Genomic DNA, 20,507 nt, shown 5'->3' on the forward strand with positions numbered 1-20,507 from the left:
CCTTCTGTGAAATGCATAATGTATCTGGGGTGGGCAGATTCTTGGAGGGAATCCTGTCCATGCAATGATATGCTTTCCCCCCCCTGCTTTGGAACCCATATGGGGGGAGGGGGAGAGCATAAAGTTCTGGCCATGGGTTTTGTTGCATCTCAGCTCAGGTTGCCAACTCGGGTTGAACATAGTCCGGGAGGTTTCAATGTGTTGACATTTCACCGGCAATCGCCCAATTCCATGTTCCACAAGGCCCAACTTTCTGAATGAAAAGGAAACAGACAGATAGCCAACTGGATGATTGCTGATTTGTCAAACAGCCTTTTCCCTCCTGTGTTCAATTTGTTTTCATGTCCCCATGCTTTCTCTCCCAGTTTGCAGTGTTCAGGTGATTAATCTTTAATTCCTGGGGAGTCCAGGACAATCCGGGGTGGCTGGCAGTGCTGGACAGGAATAGAAGAAACAGGTCCATGTCTGAATTCTGAGCAGCACAGCTTTGAATCTTCGACAACTCAATTTCTAGCAGCTCTTAGTAAGAAATATCCTCAAGTCAAAATAAACTCTTAACCTCCTCCACAATAAATTATAGTGACATTGCCCCGTGGAATGTTTTCATTTATAATGTTTACATGGATCATCTTAAATAAATTGAATTTGATTGTAGTGTAAGTTAAAGTACCTAAAAATATGATTACAATAAAATCAGAAAGCAATTGCTTTAGCAATTCAATTCAATCTAGAGCATCAAATCACAAATATATACTTCAGCTAATTGTTTAATTCTGTTCCACAATTTGAATGTACCCAATTGCTTAGATGTGTCATTGAATGGGTACTATACGGTTCCATTATATTTGTAATTCTTTTGTGGGATATGAACATCGCTGACAAGGCCAAGCTCATTTGTTGCTCATCCCTAATTATGCTCAAGAAGGCGGTGGTGAGCCGCTGAAGTCTACCTGGTGTAGATACACCCACAGTGTGATTGAGAAAAGAGTTCCAGGATTTTCATCCAGTGACAGTTGAGGATCAGCATTTAGTTCCAGGTCTGGAATGTGTGCGGTGTGGCTGGAAGGGGAATTTGCAAGGGGTGCTGTTCCTATGCATCTGCTGCTCTTGTCCTAGGCAGTAGAGGTCACAGCTTTGGAGGGTGATGTTGAAGGAGCCTTGGCGAGTTGCAGCAGTGTACCCACTGTGCATCGTGATGGGGGAAGTAAATGTTTAAGATGATGGATGGGATACTGATTGAACAGGCTGTTTTGTCCTGAATTGTGTCCAGCTTCTTGAAAGTCACTGGAGCTGCGCTCATCCACCAAGTGAAGAGTATTTCATCACACTCCTGTCTTGTGCCTTGTAGATGGTGGACAGGCTTTAGGAGTCAGGAGGTGAGTTACTTGCTACAGAATTCCCGGTTTGAGTTTATCTTGTAGCCAATTAAGTTTCTAATCAAAGGTAACCCCCAAGATGTTGATAGTAGGGGATTCAGCAATATAATGCCTTTGAATATCAAGGAGAGATGATTAAATTATTTCTTGTTGGAGACCTTCATTGTTTGGCATACTTTTGTAGTGAAATGTTCCTTGCCAATTTTCAGCACAAGCTTGAATGTTGTCCAGGTCTTAATGCATGTGGGCACGGATGTTATGAATGGTGCTGAACATTGTGTAATCATCAAATATTCCCACCTCCAACCTTATGATGAAGTTAAGTCATTGATGAAGCAGTTGAAGATGGTTGGGCCTGAGGATATCACCCGGAGGAATTCCTGCGCTGATATCCTAGGGCTGAGATGATTGACCGCCAACCGCTACAATTCCCTGATTCTCATTAACCTTTTGCAAGGACTCCTTGATGCTATGTTGGCACTGCTGCTTCACAGCGCCAGGGTCCCGGGTTCAATTCCGGCCGCGGGTCACTGTCTGTGTGGAGTTTGCACATTCTCCCCGTGTCTGCGTGGGTTTCCTCCGGGTGCTCCGATTTCCTCCCATAGTCCAAAGATGTGTGGGTTAGGTGGATTGGCCATGCTAAATTGCCCCTTAGTGTCAGGGGGATTAGCAGGATAAATGCATGGGGTTATGGGAATAGGGCCAGGATGGGATTGAGGTCGGTACAGACTTGATGGGCCGAATGGCCTCCTTCTGTATTGTAGGGATTCTACGATTCTATATGCAGTCAAATGCTGCCTTGATATCAAGGGCACTAACTCTCACCTCACTTCTGCACTGCAACTCGGTTATTACTAAGAGCATGCCATGTTATGGGTAGCTTGATACTAGGTTCAAATCAGAAACTGAGCTGCAGCTATTCATCAAATTAGCACATAGGAATATAGGTGTGATTATACATCAAATTTTACAATTGTTATTCCATTTAGAAAGCAAAAGAAGTCGGGAATTATTTAATCTGAACAGATAATTTATGAATTCACACTCCTGAGCCAAAGCTTGGCCTACTAAAAGTATATATCAGTCCTTCAAGAAGATAGATCAGTTGGTTACACTCTCAGTGAGTGACATTTTACCCCAGAGTATGGGAATGCAAATATTAACCTTATGAGTCAGCTTGCATAAATTGGTAGGACCTTTGCCTTTGAGTCAGAACCCTTTGCATTTTAGCAGCACTCCAGAAACATAAACACATAATTCCCTTAAGTTTGGGATCTTGAAGGGTGGTCTAGTCAAGTATTTTAAAACAATTCAGGAATTCAATAGGATAAAGACAAACTATTTATGGTTGGACAATCCAGAACAAGACAACATCATCTTAAAATGAGAGTTGGGACATTTAGGAATGAAATTGGAAAGCCCATCTTTCACATAAAGTAATAATGACAACAAGTTATATTTTTGCTTTTAATGAAATGAAATGGCCCAAGATCATAAGAAAGAGCAAAAGTTGGCCATCTGGCCTACTGAGACTGCCCTGCCGTTCGATAAGATCACAGTTGATCCAACTGTGGCCTTAACTCTACTTTCCTGCCTGCCACCCACCCACAATTCCCACCCCCGCCCCCCAATGCCCCACTCATGTCCCACACACACATAACCCTCCACTCCCTTTTAGATTTAAAATGTGTCTAATTCGACCTTGAAAATATTAAATGACCCAGACTCTGCTGCTCACACCCTGGAAGAGAATTCCAAAGGCCCGAGAGTGAAAAGATTCCTCCTCATTTTCCATCTCTTTATTTTCTGTGATTCACAGGCTAATGGACAATGTTTATCATTTCTTCTCACTAAAAATATAATGAATCCTGCTGTACTTGAATAACCAACAGGAAGATTAGCATGTGAGTCATGTCTACAAATGACTACTTTCATCCCTTTTGGGTCACCCAGACCTGGAAATCTTCTGAACTTCAATGTCTTGTTTGCTTTTAGCACTTCCCCAACAGCAGCACATTTCAGCAGGGTGCTTAATTCTAATGCGCCATAGCACACATCCGGTCTGGTTTGTGTGCATAACCAGTTTAATTGCCCAATTAAGCTTGTTAATTGATTTGCTTGGTTTTAGAGTCTTTCTTTTGTGAGGATTTGGCCAAATTTAGCGGGCCCAATTAACATCCTGTAGATAAGACTGTTGAGTCAAGGCTATTCCCAATTTAGTCTATCGTATGCCCAACCCTATATATTTAAAAAGTCCAGAAGCCTGACTTCCTATTTTGAATTACTTTATAATTTTATCTATCTCAAATGTCACAGATCCTCCCCACAGAAAATTATGTGTGCATTAAGAAAATACTTGCTAGTTTTCCTTCATTGTTCCAATAAAACATTGCTGGATTTATCTAACTGAAAAAATACCATTCTCTGGATGCATCGGTTAGTCTGTAAACACACTTGTTCACCCTCCATAATTTTGCCTCTACATCTCCAGCTACTTTTTGAGGTTTTAAGAATACATCGCTTTGAAATTGCTCCCCTTGCAAAAATGTTTTGATGTCAATTGATTTGTATTCCCATGCTTAAAGTGCAAGGAAAATCCTCAAACTAACTTTTCCTGCTGTTGGGGAGTCTACTCTAAATTTCCCAATTGTTCTTCAAGTCCTCGAGCTACAAGTCTGCCTTTAGTTTTGTACATACCATGGTGGAGTACTTACTCCGTATACATCAATCTTTGGGACAACACTGGCTATCCTTTGTCTGGCACCTCCAAGTAAATACCAAACTCTCTCCAAGTTTTTCTTTGTCTTGACTCCTTTACCAATTTACCATCTAATTTGTTAGTAGCTACTAGGGCTTTTCTATCGTAGGGACTCTTTCTTTTATCACTCCTCACTTGTTTTCTGATCCTTGCTCTTGTTAAACTACATCGCCTACTAGACCTGTTCCTATCTGGGCTCCTACTGTTTGACCTGTCCCTACCTTTCACAAGTTCTTGATCTTTTCCTTGGGCTATGATCACAATTAGGCCCACTGCCTGAACTCACATAATGTTTCCTGGCTTTCCACACCAATCCATAGATCTGATATTCTTCCAGATAATTTCTATATTTCCGTTTGGCCTTTCCAGCCCTTCCGACTATGATGTCTTCCCTTCACTCACTAGTTTCTTCTGGCATATGTGCCACCCAGTTCCAACTTTTGATGGCTAATCTTTGTGATAAATGGCCAAATCCAGATCTTCACTATCACTTGATCTGCTCTCAGTTAGCCCATTACCTGCCTCAGTCTGTTGTTTGTACAGGTCTGGCATACATGTGTGCGATGTGCATGCTGCATCTTCAGTTTCCATCAACATGTAATCAGTGCCAGTAAGCTGTGTGGAATGTACTCTCATTGTTTGGTTTCCATGTTGCAAGGTTAGTGTTTTGCCATCAGTGTCTAGAACATTTCCTGGGCCGCTCCATTCTTTCTGCCCTGCTCTTTTGTAACACACTACGTCTCCAAGCTTAAAATTCATTCCTGATAGTCTGATTCGATACCTCAAAGCTCTCCTGACTTTTTCTGAAATTAATAAATGCTCTCCTCCCTGCATGCATGGCATTCAAATACTCTGCAAAAAAATAGAACTAATGATAGTCCCTTCCAAACCTTTGGCATGGCATCATCAGATTCCTGCCATAAACAAATTGATGGGGGCTGTAGCATGTATTGACCACGCTAGAGCAGTTGCCAATTCACAATTCGGTTGGTCAGCTAAAAGTTTTCAGAGTATTTCATCAATCATGGCGTGATTTCTCTCACATATCCCATTGCTAAAAGGACCTCCTGCTGCTGTACGCATTGCCATAATATTGAAATTTCCACATATTTTTCTGAATTTATCATTGGCAAATTCTCCTCCATTGTCCATTCAGAATTTAGCTGGTGCTCCCAGCCCCATCCATTGTCTCCATCAATAATTACTTTATTATAAATTACCATTAGCAAACTAAGTCTAATTGCTACACCTGTAAAATGTAGAAGAAAAATATATTTTTCTTTATCCCGTACATGGAGGTCCATTGCTACGGTTTAATTAACATCTCTCGCCAATGGAAATCTTGCGATGATGTTCTCCTGTACTTTTCACAAATATCACATTTTTCACTGATATCCTCAACAAGTCTAGTTTATTCCACATTCAGTAAGCCTGCATCCTTTCACCGATGGACAGAGGGATGTACAAATTGTCAATGTAGTTTTGTAATAATTTGCTTCTTCCCCTTTAAATCCCTATTGCCAGCTGCCGTTAATACCTTTTTAACATTCTGTCAAGCAATAATAGACCTTAAAGGAACACAATAATGTCCTGACTGTGCAAATTACAAATCTACAGATCATGCTCCATGATAAACTTTATTTGGGCCTTTTTCATTGAAGGCTTACCAAACAGTAAAGATATTTCACTCGATACAACATCAGTACCGGTAAAGTGGATGGGATGTCAGTCAAGTGAACCGCTCTGTCCTGGATGGTACAAAACTTCGTGAATGTTGTACGAGGCACAATCCTCCAAGTATGTGGAACGTATTCCATTACATTCTTGACTTCTGACTTGTAGATGGGGGAGAGGCTTTGACGAGTCAGGAGGTGAGTTACTACAGAACTACTGCCCTCTGTTATTGGAGCCAGAATATTTATGTGATTTGACCCAGTTAAGTTTCTGGGCAATTGTAACTCCCAGGATGTTGATAGAGAGGGATTGAGCAAACATGATGCTGTTTCAGGTGGCCATCCTATGGCACGAATGATACTTGCCCTTATCAGCTCAAAGAGAATATTGTCCAGATCTTGATGCATGCAGGCATGACTTCTTTATTATCTGAGAGTTACAAATCAGACTGGACATTGTGCAATTATTAGTGATACTCGGGTAGTTAAAGGAGGAGCGGGACCTTTTAGGGGCCAAAAAGGGATTCACACCTGGAAGCAGAGGGCATGATGAAAGTACTAAATAAATACTTTGCATTTATCTTTATACCAAGGAAAAAACATGCTGCCAAAGTCATAGTGAAAGAGCAATTGGTTGAGACACGAGGTGGATGAAAAATTGAACAAAGAACAAAGAACAGTACAGCACAGGAAACAGGCCCTTCGGCCCTCCAAGCCTGTGCCGCTCATTGGTCCAACTAGACCATTCGTTTGTATCCCTCCATTCCCAGACTGCTCATGTGACTATCCAGGTTAGTCTTAAACGATGCCAACGTGTCTGCCTCCACCACCCTACTTGGCAGCGCATTCCAGGCCCCCACCACTCTCTGTGTAAAAAACGTCCCTCTAATATCTGAGTTATACCTCGCCCCTCTCACCTTGAGCCCGTGACCCCTCGTGATCATCACCTCCGACCTGGGAAAAAGCTTCCCACTGTTCACCTTATCTACACCCTTCATAATTTTGTACACCTCTATTAGGTCTCCCCTCATTCTCCATCTTTCCAGGGAGAACAAGCCCAGTTTACCCAATCTCTCCTCATAGCTAAGACCCTCCATACCAGGCAACATCCTGGTAAACCTTCTCTGCACTCTCTCTAAAGCCTCCACGTCCTTCTGGTAGTGCGGCGACCAGAACTGGATGCAGTACTCCAAATGTGGCCTAACCAGCGTTCTAAAAAAGGAGATATCAGAAATATTGATTATGCTTAAAATTGCTAAGCCACTAGGGCTGGCTCAGACATATCTGAGGGTATTAAGGGAAACGGGGTGGAAATTGGTGAGGCATTGGCCACAATCTTCCATTCCTCTTTAGTTACAGGGTTGGTGCCAGAGGATCTATTGCAAATATTACACTTTTGTTCAAATACATGTTCTAAAGATAAGCCCAGCAACTATAGGCCAGTCAGTTTAACCTTGATGGTAGGAAAGCTATCATAGAAATCATAGAAACCCTACAGTGCAGGAAGAGGCCATTCGGCCCATCGAGTCTGCACCGACCACAATCCCACCCAGGCCCTACCCCCATATTTTTACCCACTAATCCACAAACCTCAGAACACTAAGGGGCAATTTTACAATGGCCAATCAACCTAACCCGCACATCTTTGGACTGTGGGAGGAAACCGGAGCACCCGGAGGAAACCCACGCAGACACGAGGAGAATGCGCAAACTCCACACAGGCAGTGACCCGAGCCGGGAATCGAACCCAGGTCCCTGGAGCTGTGAAGCAGCAGTGCTAACCACTGTGCTACCGTGCCGCCCTTTTAGGAAAAATAATTTGGGACAACATTAGCAGTCACTTGGATGAATGTGGATTAATTATGGAAAGTCAGTATGAATCTATTCAGAGCAGATTTTGTTTAACCAACTTGATTGAGTTTTTGATGGGGGTAATTTGGCTGATATGATGTTCCAAAAGGTGTTTGATTGTCAGTGAAGTTAAACCCCGTGGAATGGAAGGGACAGTGGAAGCATGGATTTAAATGCAGCTGAGTTAAAAGAAACAGGGAATAGGCACATGGACACAACAGACCAAATGACCTCCTTCTGAGCTGTGGCCATTTTATGATTCTAGAATATTCTCACTTCTTACTATGATGGAGAGAAGGTTGTTGATGAATCAGCTGAAGATGATCCTCACTAACCTGAGGAAAACCTACAGCAATGTGCTGGGACTGACATGATTCACCTCCAACAACCATCACCATCTTCCTTTGTGATAGGTATGACTGAAAACACTGGAGTGTGTTAAAAGTGAAAAAAGAAATTTCTAATCATTGAGAGTAGCCTAATTGGGTGGAGATTGGCCAGGCTGAATGTAACCTGTTTGTTGTGGACAGGATGTACCTGGGCAATTTTGTCACGTATTGTAGATATTAGTGTAACTGTACTAAACAGCTTGGCCAGGGGCACATCTACTTCTGGAGCATAAGTCTTCATCACGACAGCTTGAGCATGTTTCAGGGTCCATTGCCATTGCAGTATCCACAGTGTGTTTAGCTGTTTCTTGAAAATACACGGAATGAATTGAATGGTATCCATGACGCCGGACACTTCTGGAGGAGCTGAAATGGATAATCCACTCCGCACTGCTTACTGAGGATAGGCTTTAGCCTTGTCTTTTGCACTGATATGCTGGGCTTTCCCATCATTCTTTAAAATTCATTCATGGGATGTGGGGCATTGCTAGCTAAGCCGGCATTCATTGCCTGTCCCTAATTGCCCTTGAGAAGGTGGAAATGATCTGTCTTCTAGAACTGCTGCAGTTCATCTTGTGTAGGTACGTGATGTGCTGATAGGAAGGAAGCTCCAAGATTTTGACTCAGTGACAGTGAAGGAAGTTAGGACGGTGAGTGACTTGGAAGAGAAGTTCCAGGAGGTGGTGTTCCCATGTATCTGCTGCCTTTATCCTACTAGATGGTAGTGGTGGTGGGTTTGGAAGGTACTGTCTAAGGAGCCTTGGTGAGCCCCTGCAGTGCATTGAGAATGAAGAGCTTTGTGGAGTTCCCTTCTCTTGTTGGTTATGTAATTGTCATCCATCCTTCAAGACCGGATGTGTTAGATCTGTAAAACTTTGATCTGTGGGTTGTGGGATTGTTTATCTCTCTCACCTGCTGCTTCTGCTGTTTAACATGCATATAGCCCTGGAGTGGCTTCACCAAGTTGGCACCTTTTTTGAAAGATATGCCTGATGCTGCTCCTTGCATTCCTCATTTAACCAGGGTTGGTCCCTTGGCTTGATGGTAATGGTGGAATAGGGATATGCAGGGCCATGAGGTTACAGGATGTGCTGGAGTACATCCTGCTGCTGCTCACAGTGCCGTATGGGTGCACAGTTTTGAGTTGCTAAATCTGTCCTGAATCCACCCCATGTGCACAGTGACACTGCCACACAAGAGTGTTCACAGCGCCAAGGGCCTGGGTTCGATTCCAGCCTTGGGTACTCCAGCGCACCCCAGAAGAGAAGGGGACAGCAGTGCTGGAAGAAGATGAATGATCTTCTTTGCTCAGCTGGGTAAGTGAACCATGTAAGAGTTTTAACAACACCAGGTTAAAGTCCAACAGGTTTATTTGGTAGCAAATGCCATTAGCTTTCGGAGTGCTGCTCCTTCGTCAGATGGAGTGGATATCTGCTCTCAAACAGGGCACAGAGACACAAAATCAAGTTACAGAATACTGATTAGAATGCGAGTCTCTACAGCCAACCAGGTCTTAAAGATACAGACAATGTGAGTGGAGGGAGCATTAAGCACAGGTTAAGGAGATGTGTATTGTCTCTAGACAGGACAGCCGGTGGGATTCTGCAAGTCCAGGAGGCAAGCTGTGGGGGTTACTGATAGTGTGACATAAATCCAAGATCCTGGTTTAGGCCGTCCTCATGTGTGCGGAACCTTCTCCACATCATAAGTGAACCATCCCAGGTCCTCCTCTTAACCTCCTTGTACACCCAACTCCATCTCTCACCCAGCCACCTCAGGAGTTGCCAGCACCAGGCACCAGGTTCCCTCCTCCCTCCCACAACGCTCCCCCAGTAGCTGCCATGCTCCTCACACTCCAGCTCTCACTCAATCCCCACGTCTGCCACACCTCATCACCATCGTCAATCTCACGACTCCTGCCTACACTCTCCCTATCTGTGTCACGGCAAGACAAACTAAACCACAACAAGAGTGAGTGGGCGCAGCCAGCTGGAGTCATGCCCAAGCTCAGAAACTCATACATTTTGAGGAGTGAGCCCTCGAGCTGGCCGGTGAGGAGGAAGAACGTGCTTGCGCTGCTGGTGAAGTTGGGGCAGCAAACAAACATGAGAATCCTCAAGCCACGCTGTAGTTCCTCAAAACCCGTGAATATTCAATGTTCTCTCCTTGTCTCCTTTAAGCACCTATGCCATCTCCCTTTTCTTGCAGGTTGATCAGCCAAACAGGCTAAACCATCCTCATGCCCCCTGAACCCACCAGACATGAGCACCTCCAAGGGAGACTTCTCCAACCCCACCATGGAAGAGGTGACACAGCTGTCACCCACAACCAGCACCAGCGCAGATACTCACAACCTTGGTGGGATCGCTAAATAGACAGGCTTCTGGGTCATTCACTGGTGAGCACCTCACAGCTGAAGATCCACTGCAGATGAAGGCAGGGATATCCCTGGAAACTGGCACTTGGAGTAATGCCGGAATGCAGGATTCTGCTGGGCCCCTGCACGATGATGTGTCACTGGGCCTGGTCGTCACACATCTGGTGGAATTGCAAAGGCAGAGTCGCAAATATCAGGAAGGGATGACAGCATCTATCCTTGGGCTACAAGGCCGATTGGAGGAGTCCCGTTGCCTTCTGTCTAAGGAGATGGTGCCATCACTTCAGTGCAACAACATTAACACTGCAATGGTGGCAACCGCAGTGGAGACCTTGGTGTAGGACATGCACTCCATGGCAGGTGATGTCTGCACAGTAAGAAATCTAACAACACCAGGATAAAGTCCAACATGTTTATTTGGTAGCAAATGCCACTAGCTTTCGGAACAGGCTGTTCCTTCGTCAGGTGAGTGGGAGTTCTGATCACAAACAGAGCACAAAGACACAAACTCAACTCAATTTACATGAATAATGATTGGAATGTGAGTCTTCACAGCTAATCAAGTCTTAAAGGTACAGACAATGTGAGTGGAGGGAGCATTAAGCACAGGTTAAAGAGATGTGTATTGTCTCCAGACAGGACAGTTAGTGAGATTTTGCAAGCCCAGGCAAGTCGTGGGGGTTACAGATAGTGTGACATGAACCCAAGATCCCGGTTGAGGCCGTCCTCATGTGTGCGGAACCTGGCTATCACTCTCTGCTCATTGATAGCCAGGTTCCGCACACATGAGGACGGCCTCAACCGGGATCTTGGGTTCATGTCACACTATCTGTAACCCCCACGACTTGCCTGGGCTTGCAAAATCTCACTAACTGTCCTGGCTGGAGACAATACACATCTTTTTAACCTGTGCTATATGCTCTCTCCACTCACATTGTCTGTGCCTTTAAGACTTGATTGCCTGTAAAGATTCACATTCCAATCATTATTCATGTAAATTGAGTTGAGTTTGTGTCTTTGTACTCTGTGATCAGAACTCCCACTCACCTGACGAAGGAACAGCCTGTTCCGAAAGCTAGTGGCTTTTGCTACCAAATAAACCTGTTGGACTTTAACCTGGTGTTGTTAGGCTTCTTACTGTGTTTACCCCAGTCCAACGCCGGCATCTCCTCATGGTGATCTCTGCACCATGGCTCAGTTTATGATCTCCATGTCTGGGGGCATGAGCTCCAGGGTGTACGAACTTCGGCTGCATGAAACAGAGAATCCCTACAGTGCAGAAGGAGGCCATTTGGCCCATCCAAGCTGCACTGACAATAATCCCACCCAGGCCCTATCCCCATAACCCAAGTATTTACCCTGTTAGTCCCCCTGACACTAAGGAGCAATTTAGCATGGACATTCAACCTAACCCACACATCTTTGGACTGTGGAAGGAAACTGGAGCACCCAGAGGAAACCCATGTAGACACGGAGAGAACGTGCAAACTCCACACAGACAATCACCTGAGGCCAGAATTGAACCACTGTGCTACCATGCTGCCCATGGTGCAGGCATGGTGACAGCACCAGAGGACGGCGGGGCTTTTGGATCTCACTCCAGCTGTCCCTCTATCCTATGGAGGAGCACAGGGGCTCCCAGGAAATCGAAGAGAAAAGGATTGGCAGGATACAGCCCTAGGCCCTTCAGCCAGGGGACCCTGGGCATCTCCAGCCCATCTGACACCCCCCTCCCTGTGAGCGACACATCTCCAGCTCCAGAGACCGAGAAGGGCAGCAGTCAACTATCCATGTTGCACGAAAGCAGGCATGAACCCTACAGGTCCGGCCCCCCCATGGGACACCCGCCAAGGTCATCTCAGGCAACCGGGCTTGGAAGTCAGCAGGTCACCTCAACTGCAGCTGTGGATCCTGGGGATACGCCTAGACGTAGCCTGAAGGTGAGGAAGATTAGGAAACCGTCGACATTTCATGGGCAGAGGTGAATATCGACATTATTGTAGAGAGATCATCATTTTGTATTGAATGCTTGTCATTAAAATTCACTTTGTTCACCCACAGAACCGCCGCCCTGTCTGTTAATGCCACAAAGCCTGGGGAACCATCACGCTCATCTGGCACCTCATCCCTGTGGAGTGTGAGAATGGCAGTGCTATGTCCCTCACACAGTAAGGAGGTGCACCCCCTCCAGGGCCCATGCCCTTACCCCTATCCAGGGAAGGCTGAAACCCCCTGCCCCCCTTCATCAAAGCACAGCCCCCTCATGTGACCAACAGAGAACAGTGTTAGACAGGGCCAAGGGCTGTCGAGGTGCTGCCAGGCTGCCCACCTTGGCTATAAGATGGAATCTGAACACCAGGACTCCTGAGGTGAATGGGGCCTGTAGCAGCTGATGCTGTGCACCCCTCATTCCTGAGCCCTATGATAAGTCCATTCAATGGCAGGGCACGTTAAAGGAGTCAGACATATTGCTGAGAATGGGGGGAGCATCGCTCTGTCCTCAATGCAAGTCACCATTGTTCTCCTGCAAAGTCCAGCCAATAGCTTCAGCATCCTGCCCCTGATGCCTGGTAACAACATGACTGCATACTGCAGGCACCACATTACTGGTGAGAGGTTAGTCCCCATGATGGGAGAGCTCTTCCCTGCCTTGATTTGCTTGTCCCTGAAGCAAGACTCTGAATCCATTTTTCGTGAGTCCATTGCCTTGGATTCTTCTGCCTCCTCCTCTGTGTGGTCATCCTCATGACCCTCCTCACAGGTGGCACAATGGTTAGCACTGTTGCCTCACAGCAACAGCGGCCGGGCTTCGATTCCCGGCTTGGGTCGCTATCTGTGCAGAGTTTGCACACTCACCTCGTGTTTGCTTAGGTTTCCTCCAGATGCTCCGGTTTCCTCCCACAGTCTGAAAGACTTGCTGGTTAGGTGTATTGGCCATGCTAAATTCTCCCTCAGTGTACCCGAACAGGTGCTGGAGTGTGGCAACTAGGGAATTTTCACAGTAACTTCATTGCAGTCTTAATGTAAGGCTACTTGTAACACTAATAAATACACTTTAACTTTATAAACTTTAATATCCTCCTCATCTGAGGAGATGTGGCATTCCTCCAGTTTCAGGTGGTCTCCCCTCTGCGGCGCAAAGTTGTGAAGAGCACAGCAGACTACAAGGATGTTGGAGACCCAAAAGAGAAAACGCTGGAAAATCTCAGCAGCATCTGCAAGGAGAGAAAAGAGCTGACGTTTCGAGTCCAGATGACCCTTTGTCAAAGCTAAAAGGCACAGAAAGTGGGAGATATTTATACTGCAGGGGGAGGGAATGAAAGATGAGTCATAGCCATAGAAACCAGGGGAAAAGACTGTTAACAGCTGTCCCCAGAGAGAATGTTGGAGACCCTCCGGGGGCTATATTTTAGGGCACCCCCTGCCTGTTCCAGGCACCGAACCACATCTTCAACAGGCCAATTGCTTGTACAATCAGCACACACTTTGCAGCATGAGCCTCATTGTATCGAGTCTCTGCTGATGTTTGTGGCCTTCACACTGGCATCATCAGCCACCTCTTGAGTGGGTATCCTCTGCCCATAGGAACCATCCCTCCAGCCGCCACTCTCCCTTAAAGACAGCTGGGATCTGAGAGTGCCCCAAGATGTAGCTGTAATGTACACTCCCCAAGAAACGGGCACACACCTTCATGAAGTGCATTGTGCAGTCACGGATGAGCTGGACACTGAGGGATGAGTGTCTCTTGCAGTCCAACATTCTCTCTGGGGACAGCTATGAACAGTCTTTTCCCCTGGTTTCTATGGCTATGACTCATCTTTCATTCCCTCCCCCTGCAGTATAAATATCTCCCACTTTCTGTGCCTTTTAGCTTTGACAAAGGGTCATCTGGACTCGAAACGTCAGCTCTTTTTTCTCCTTGCAGATGCTGCTGAGATTTTCCAGCGTTTTCTCTTTTGGGTCTCCAACATCCTTGTAGTCTGCTGTGCTCTTCACAACTTTGCGCTGCAGAGGGGAGACCACCTGAAGCTGGAGGAATGCCACATCTCCTCGGATGAGGAGGATATTAAAGTTTATAAAGTTAAAGTTTATTTTATTAGTGTCACAAGTAGGCTTACATTAACACTGCAATGAAGTTACTGTGAAAATCCCCTAGTCGCGACACTCCGGCACCTGTTCAGGTAGACATGGTTGCAGTCAATTAAACATTGCACCTGGGGCAAACCTGCTAAGATGGCGTCTGCTGTGGACCTGCTGCGGCGGTCGGCAAACTGTAGTGGATCCAGGTAGTCCGGGAGGCTGGAATTGATTCGTGCCATGACTAACCTTTCGAAGCACTTCATAATGATGCATGTCAGAGCCACCGGCTGATAGGCACGCTGCTTGGCTTTTCTTAGGTACCGGGATGATGGTCATCTTCTTGAAGATAGGGATCTCAGGTTGTTGTAAAGAGAGGTTGAAGATGTCTGTGAATACCCCCGCCAGCTGATCTGCGCAGGATCTGAGGGCACATCCGGGTACCCCATCCGGGCCAGTTGCTTTCCGTCAGTTGACCTTCAAGAAAGCTGCTCTGACATCTGCAATGGTGACCCCTGATACAGGTTCATCCAGGACTTCCAGGGTGGAGGGCATGCTCTCGCTGACCTCTTGCTCAAAACAGGCGTAGAATGCATTGCGCTCATCAGGGAGGGGTGTGTTGGAGCCAGCAATTTTACATGCCTTCATCTTGTTGCCTGTTATGTCTTGCAGACCTTGCCATAGTCGGCGGGGGTCAGTGTGGCGAGCCTGGGACTCTAGCTTGGCCCAGTCTTGTCTGACCAGTCCACTGACTCCAAGCAGCCCCATAGGAGATCATCCAGTTCCTCAGACCAACTGACTTTCTTTGATGAATTCTCCCGCTTCAGTTTTTGCTTGTAAGCCGGGAGCAGGAGCACAGCCTTGTGGTCTGATTTGCCAAAGTGTGGGCGTGCGATAGAGCGGTAGGCATGTTTGATATTTGTGTAGCAGTGGTCTAGGATGTTTGGGCCTCTGGTGGAACAGGAGATGTGTTGGTGGTAACTTGGTAGTACGCTCTTGAGCTTGGCCTGGTTGAAGTCCCTGGCCATGATGTAACAAGGCCTCGGGATGTTTCATTCTCACCTGCAGGCCTGCACGTTTTCCATGCTTCCTGGAGTGTCTGCTTCTTTTTGAGCGTGGGAGACAGAGAGAGTGGTTTGCAGTGTTGAGGGTATGGTTATGAGGTTCTTCGCTCTGGTCGGTGTGTGGATGGAGGATTTGTTGCCTTGCTTGCAGTTCCTGTGTCGGTAGATGGGTCTGCGTGGTCTGGTGTTCCGGTTCACTGTCGGGCTGCGACCCAGAACATCCACAATGAGCTATAATGGTTCATTAGAGAGTCCCAACTCTTCTCCCTCAATTTCTCTGGGATTATCACCCAATGGCAGCACACTCAGTGCCTCAACACCATCCCTCACACCCTCCACTCCGACACTATAGCCACATCTCCACACTGCTCCCTGTCAACTCCAGCAGGATGCAGTACATGGACCCACCAGGGTCTCAGTGGCACCAAACGCCTACATTCCTCAGCCCCCAAGTCACACCTAGAGCATGATTTTGCAGCCACGCTCGCCCTGAAACCAGAAAACCCCACCCGAAGTCAACGGACCTTTGCATGGTCTGCCCCCACCCCCCGCCCCGACACTGGGGAGCACATCCATGTTATCTGTGTGATGTTGCAGCCTTTCTGGGAATGTCAGCTCAATTGCAAAGGATTGAGAGATGGCCTCCACTAAATGGCTGTGATGTCTGGCTGCACCGCATTTCTTTTTCTCTTTATTTAAACAATTTATCCAAATACATTATAATTTCAGTCCATTTACCGCCACTTGGGTTAGAATGAAGTATTAACAGGCTGGTTGAATTGGTCCATTTCCTTACGAGAGAAGGTGGCCAATTCCCCGTGAACTGTCATCTGTATTGAATGAACTGCCACTGTCAATCTTGATACAAAACCACAGCAACCCCATTAGCACGGTGGATAGCCAGCACCAGCCTCTTTTCGACAAAGGTTAATAGCTTGAATGTTTTAAACAGTGATAAATATTAAAACAAATTATTAAAACAACAAGCTGATATGGTTTATAATGTTAACAGCAAATATACTAATGGAAATCATTACCATTTACTATTATGCTTTACTATTTCAATTTAATACAGCAGCAAACAACTTCCCTTCCAATGAAAATGGAGTTCATTGGAAGTTAAATTATCCGTCACCTTCCGGGGTTATGCTGTCCAGGGTGTCAACATTCAGGGTGTTGCCTTCTAGGAATCCCAACCAGAACAATAGTTTTCACGGAAGTCCCAAGAGCATTTTTGGCATAGCCACTAGTAAGGGAACGCTGGGGTAGCTGTTCAGACAAGTATCTGCCTCTTGTGGCAGACGAGGCACAGCTGAATCGTGTGAGGCCAGCAATTAACATGTCCAGCACTTTGTAAGAAGGCACCCTCTTTCTCCCAGGTCACAAGAAGTGCAGAGCAGCCTTCCCTCACCCTTTGAGATCTACCGTTACATGCAAAGCACCTCTGACAATTGGATTTGGACTGCCGGGCAGCTTCTCCCGTTTTTCCCCACACCGCTGCCCGAGTGCGGCTTCCAATCATCCTGCAGTCTTCCTCCCCTGAGTGCGTGGCCCTTCAGGCTGCATGAGGGCAGACACAGACCATTCACAATTCCCCTACTCTGCCCTTACAGCCTGGCCTCTCATGGGACACCACCCAGATAGCTCACAGTCACCCCCCAGTGCTGAGCTCCTTGTTTTCAAACCCTCCCAACTACAGCCAGCCCCCACTAAGGAAGGGCACTCCCTCAGCTGTGATATAGAAGCATAGAATCATAGAATCCCTACAGTACAGAAAGAGGCCATTCGGCCCATCGAGTCTGCACCGACCACAATCCCACCCATATCCCTATATATTTACCCACTAATCCCTCTAACTTACGCATCTCAGGACACTAAGGGCAATTTTTAGCATGGCCAATCAACCTAACCTGCACATCTTTGGACTGTGGGAGGAAACCGGAGCACCCGGAGGAAACCCATGCAGACACGAGGAGAATGTGCAAACTCCACACAGACAGTGACCCAAGCCGGGAATTGAACCCAGGTCCCTGGAGCTGTGAAACAGCAGTGCTAACCACTGTGCTACTGTGCCACCCCTTGGACGCTAATGGACAGGAACCCAGGAAGGATGACACAGAAAGCACTGCCTACATACCAGCCTTCAACCCCTAAAAAAAGGGGCACCCCGACAGGAAGAAAAGGTAAGGGCTACAAGTGACCCCCTCCCGACACCTCTCTCTGATATGGTGGTTCTGGGATCCTCACCCCTAGCCCTGGATTACATTTATGTGTGTCCCCCAAGTCTTCTCCGGAACCCATTGAGCAGTGTACATCCTGGAGGGTACTGGCTGCCCAAGCGCTCCACTTCAAAATCCCCCTTGGAGGTGAAAGCACCAGGTTCATGCTTATGTGAAGCTGTTGTAAATGGCACCAGCTTGACATTACACCAGTGTCTGCTGAGTATCCGGTGAAGGGGGGATGTCCCAGTGAGAGTGTTCGCTAATGACATGGTAATGTATTAAAATGAGCTTACTGGGATCCCGCAGCATGTTTCATGCTACATGTAACAGTAATAAATCACATCAAGATTGGAGCTCGGAAACTTGCCAGCGTGAATCGCCTTTTCTGAGTCTTTCCAGATTTTGAGCATGCACCATCATTCCTGCAGATGGAAAATGCGGGCTCAAAAATTACCCCCAGAACCTCAAACAGTACAACATTCCCTCAGCAGCGCACAGGAATGTAATTGTAGATTGCATGTTGATGTTTCCGTTGTGGGGCTTGAACCTGTAATCATCTGCCTCACAAACAAGGGTGCGACCACTGAGCCAAGACTGACATTTTTCTACCCTTTGTTCTCGGCTTTTTCCCATGGTGCTCTTCATCTGGTCATTAGATGGTGTTAAATATTGTCAGCTTCACTGGGTCTAGTTGCAGAAAGCAATCTTCAGCAAAGGGCACCTCTACACTGCAGTTTCCCATTTCAAACAGTGCCTGCAGTTTGGATTCCACCCAAGCAGTATTCTAATTATATGGCTTGACTACTGCTTTGTGGACCTCTAGCCAAACATCTAACAAACCTCCTGATCACATTGTAACCAAATTGGCCAATGTACTGGATTTATACTCATTGTGTTACTAAACCAAAGGACTAGGACCCTATTCTCTCCAGGAAGTCTGACCACATTTTACCTCTGGAGACCAGTGCGAGACTGACTCTGGATTTGCACAGATATTAAAATTCAAGTGGTTTTAACTTTGGACAATTGCTAAATTGACAGTTTACTCATGAACCAGTAGAATGTTTATGCTGAATTTCCCTTATGGTTTAGTCCGGTATTAGGGAGAGTTGTCTATATGAATTCACTCATTGACTCCTGCAAAAGCTATGGATCCAAGTTCATGAATGAACAATGCTGGACAGATATGTCTGCATTTATGAAGTCAGCCAACCCTGCACTATCATGGATAGCTGGTTTTCATTTTACTCTGAGCTATTTTTGGTTTGGATGGGGACTTCTTACTCTGAGTCCTGTGTCTAATTTCATCCTAACTTATCTTCAGGTTATCATGGAAGCAATGGAGGAACCTCAACCTCTGCAACCATCCAACAGGTTTGATGTTCTTACACCTTTTGTGGATGACAGCAGGGCTATAGAACTGTGTAACCAGGGCTGTGGAGAAAGCTTTAAACTAAATAGTTGTGGGAGAGGTGGGGGAGAGAGGGAAAGTTTCACGTGATGGGAGCGTTGGAAAGTTAAGCAGAAAGGGCAAGGCAATAGGTTAACAATACAGGGTAATAGTAACTAGAGTGTGACAGGGACAGAGTGTACTAACATAAGAATTCACTAGCAAATATGGTTAGAGACAGGAGAAACAGCTTTAAGCTAACACTGTTCAGGGATAGAGGAGTAGTGGGGGAAGGGGGAGTTGCAGTTCAGGTGAAGAGAGATTTCGAACTCCAAAGATAAAATTTGAGGCAATAGAAAAAGTTTATCAATGTGGGGAAAGACAAGCTGAGCCTGACAGAAAGGGACGGAGAGTTTACTGATAATAATTCATCAGAAAGTAAGGTAATAGGACTGAAAAAAACTGAAGTCACTTTATATGAATGCATGGAGCATCTACCATCAGATTGGTGAACTAGTGGAACAAATTTAAATAAATGATTTAGATATAATCACCATTACAGGGACATAGTTATAAAGTGACCAAGGGTAGGAAATAAATATTCCAAGGTACACAACATTTCAAAAAGACAGACAGAATAGAAAAGGAGAAAGAATAGGTCAGATATTAAAGGATGGCATAAGGACATTAGTGAGAAAGAATTAAATAAAAAAATATTAGAGCTTGTAACAACTTCAATGTAATCATTGTTCGGGACTTTTCATGTCGACTGGATCTTTCAAATTGGCAAAGATAGTCTGGAGGATGAGCTTGTAGAATCCTTTCTCCACAGTTTAGCTGGAGCAATATGTTACGGAATCAACTGGGGATAAAGCTATTTTAGATCTAGTATTGTGCAATGAGACAGGGTTAATTATTAATGTCATAATAAAAGATCTACTGCAAAATAGTGGTGATAATATTCTGAATTTCACAAGAAGTTTGAAAGCAAGTTGGCTATGGTTGTTTAGATAAATAGATTTAAAAAATGATGGTGAATAAGTAGTAGGTAACACTTAAAGGAACCATCAAAAAAATTCACCAAAAATATTTTCCATTGAAAAATAAAAATTCAGTGAGAAAGATAAATTTGTGGCTTACAAAGAAGGTTAAGGATAATTTAGATCAAAAGAAGAGGCTTAAAATGTTGCAAACAATAGTAGTAAGCCTGAGGAGTGGGAATGTTTAAAAAAACAGCAAAGGGCCCCAGAATAGAAAGGGGAAAAAATAGAATATGGAAGTAAATTAGCCAGGAATATAAAAACAGATTGTAAGAGCTTTTACATGTGTA

This window comes from Mustelus asterias, chromosome 7 (assembly GCF_964213995.1).
Source record: "Mustelus asterias chromosome 7, sMusAst1.hap1.1, whole genome shotgun sequence".
Lineage (NCBI taxonomy): Eukaryota > Metazoa > Chordata > Chondrichthyes > Carcharhiniformes > Triakidae > Mustelus > Mustelus asterias.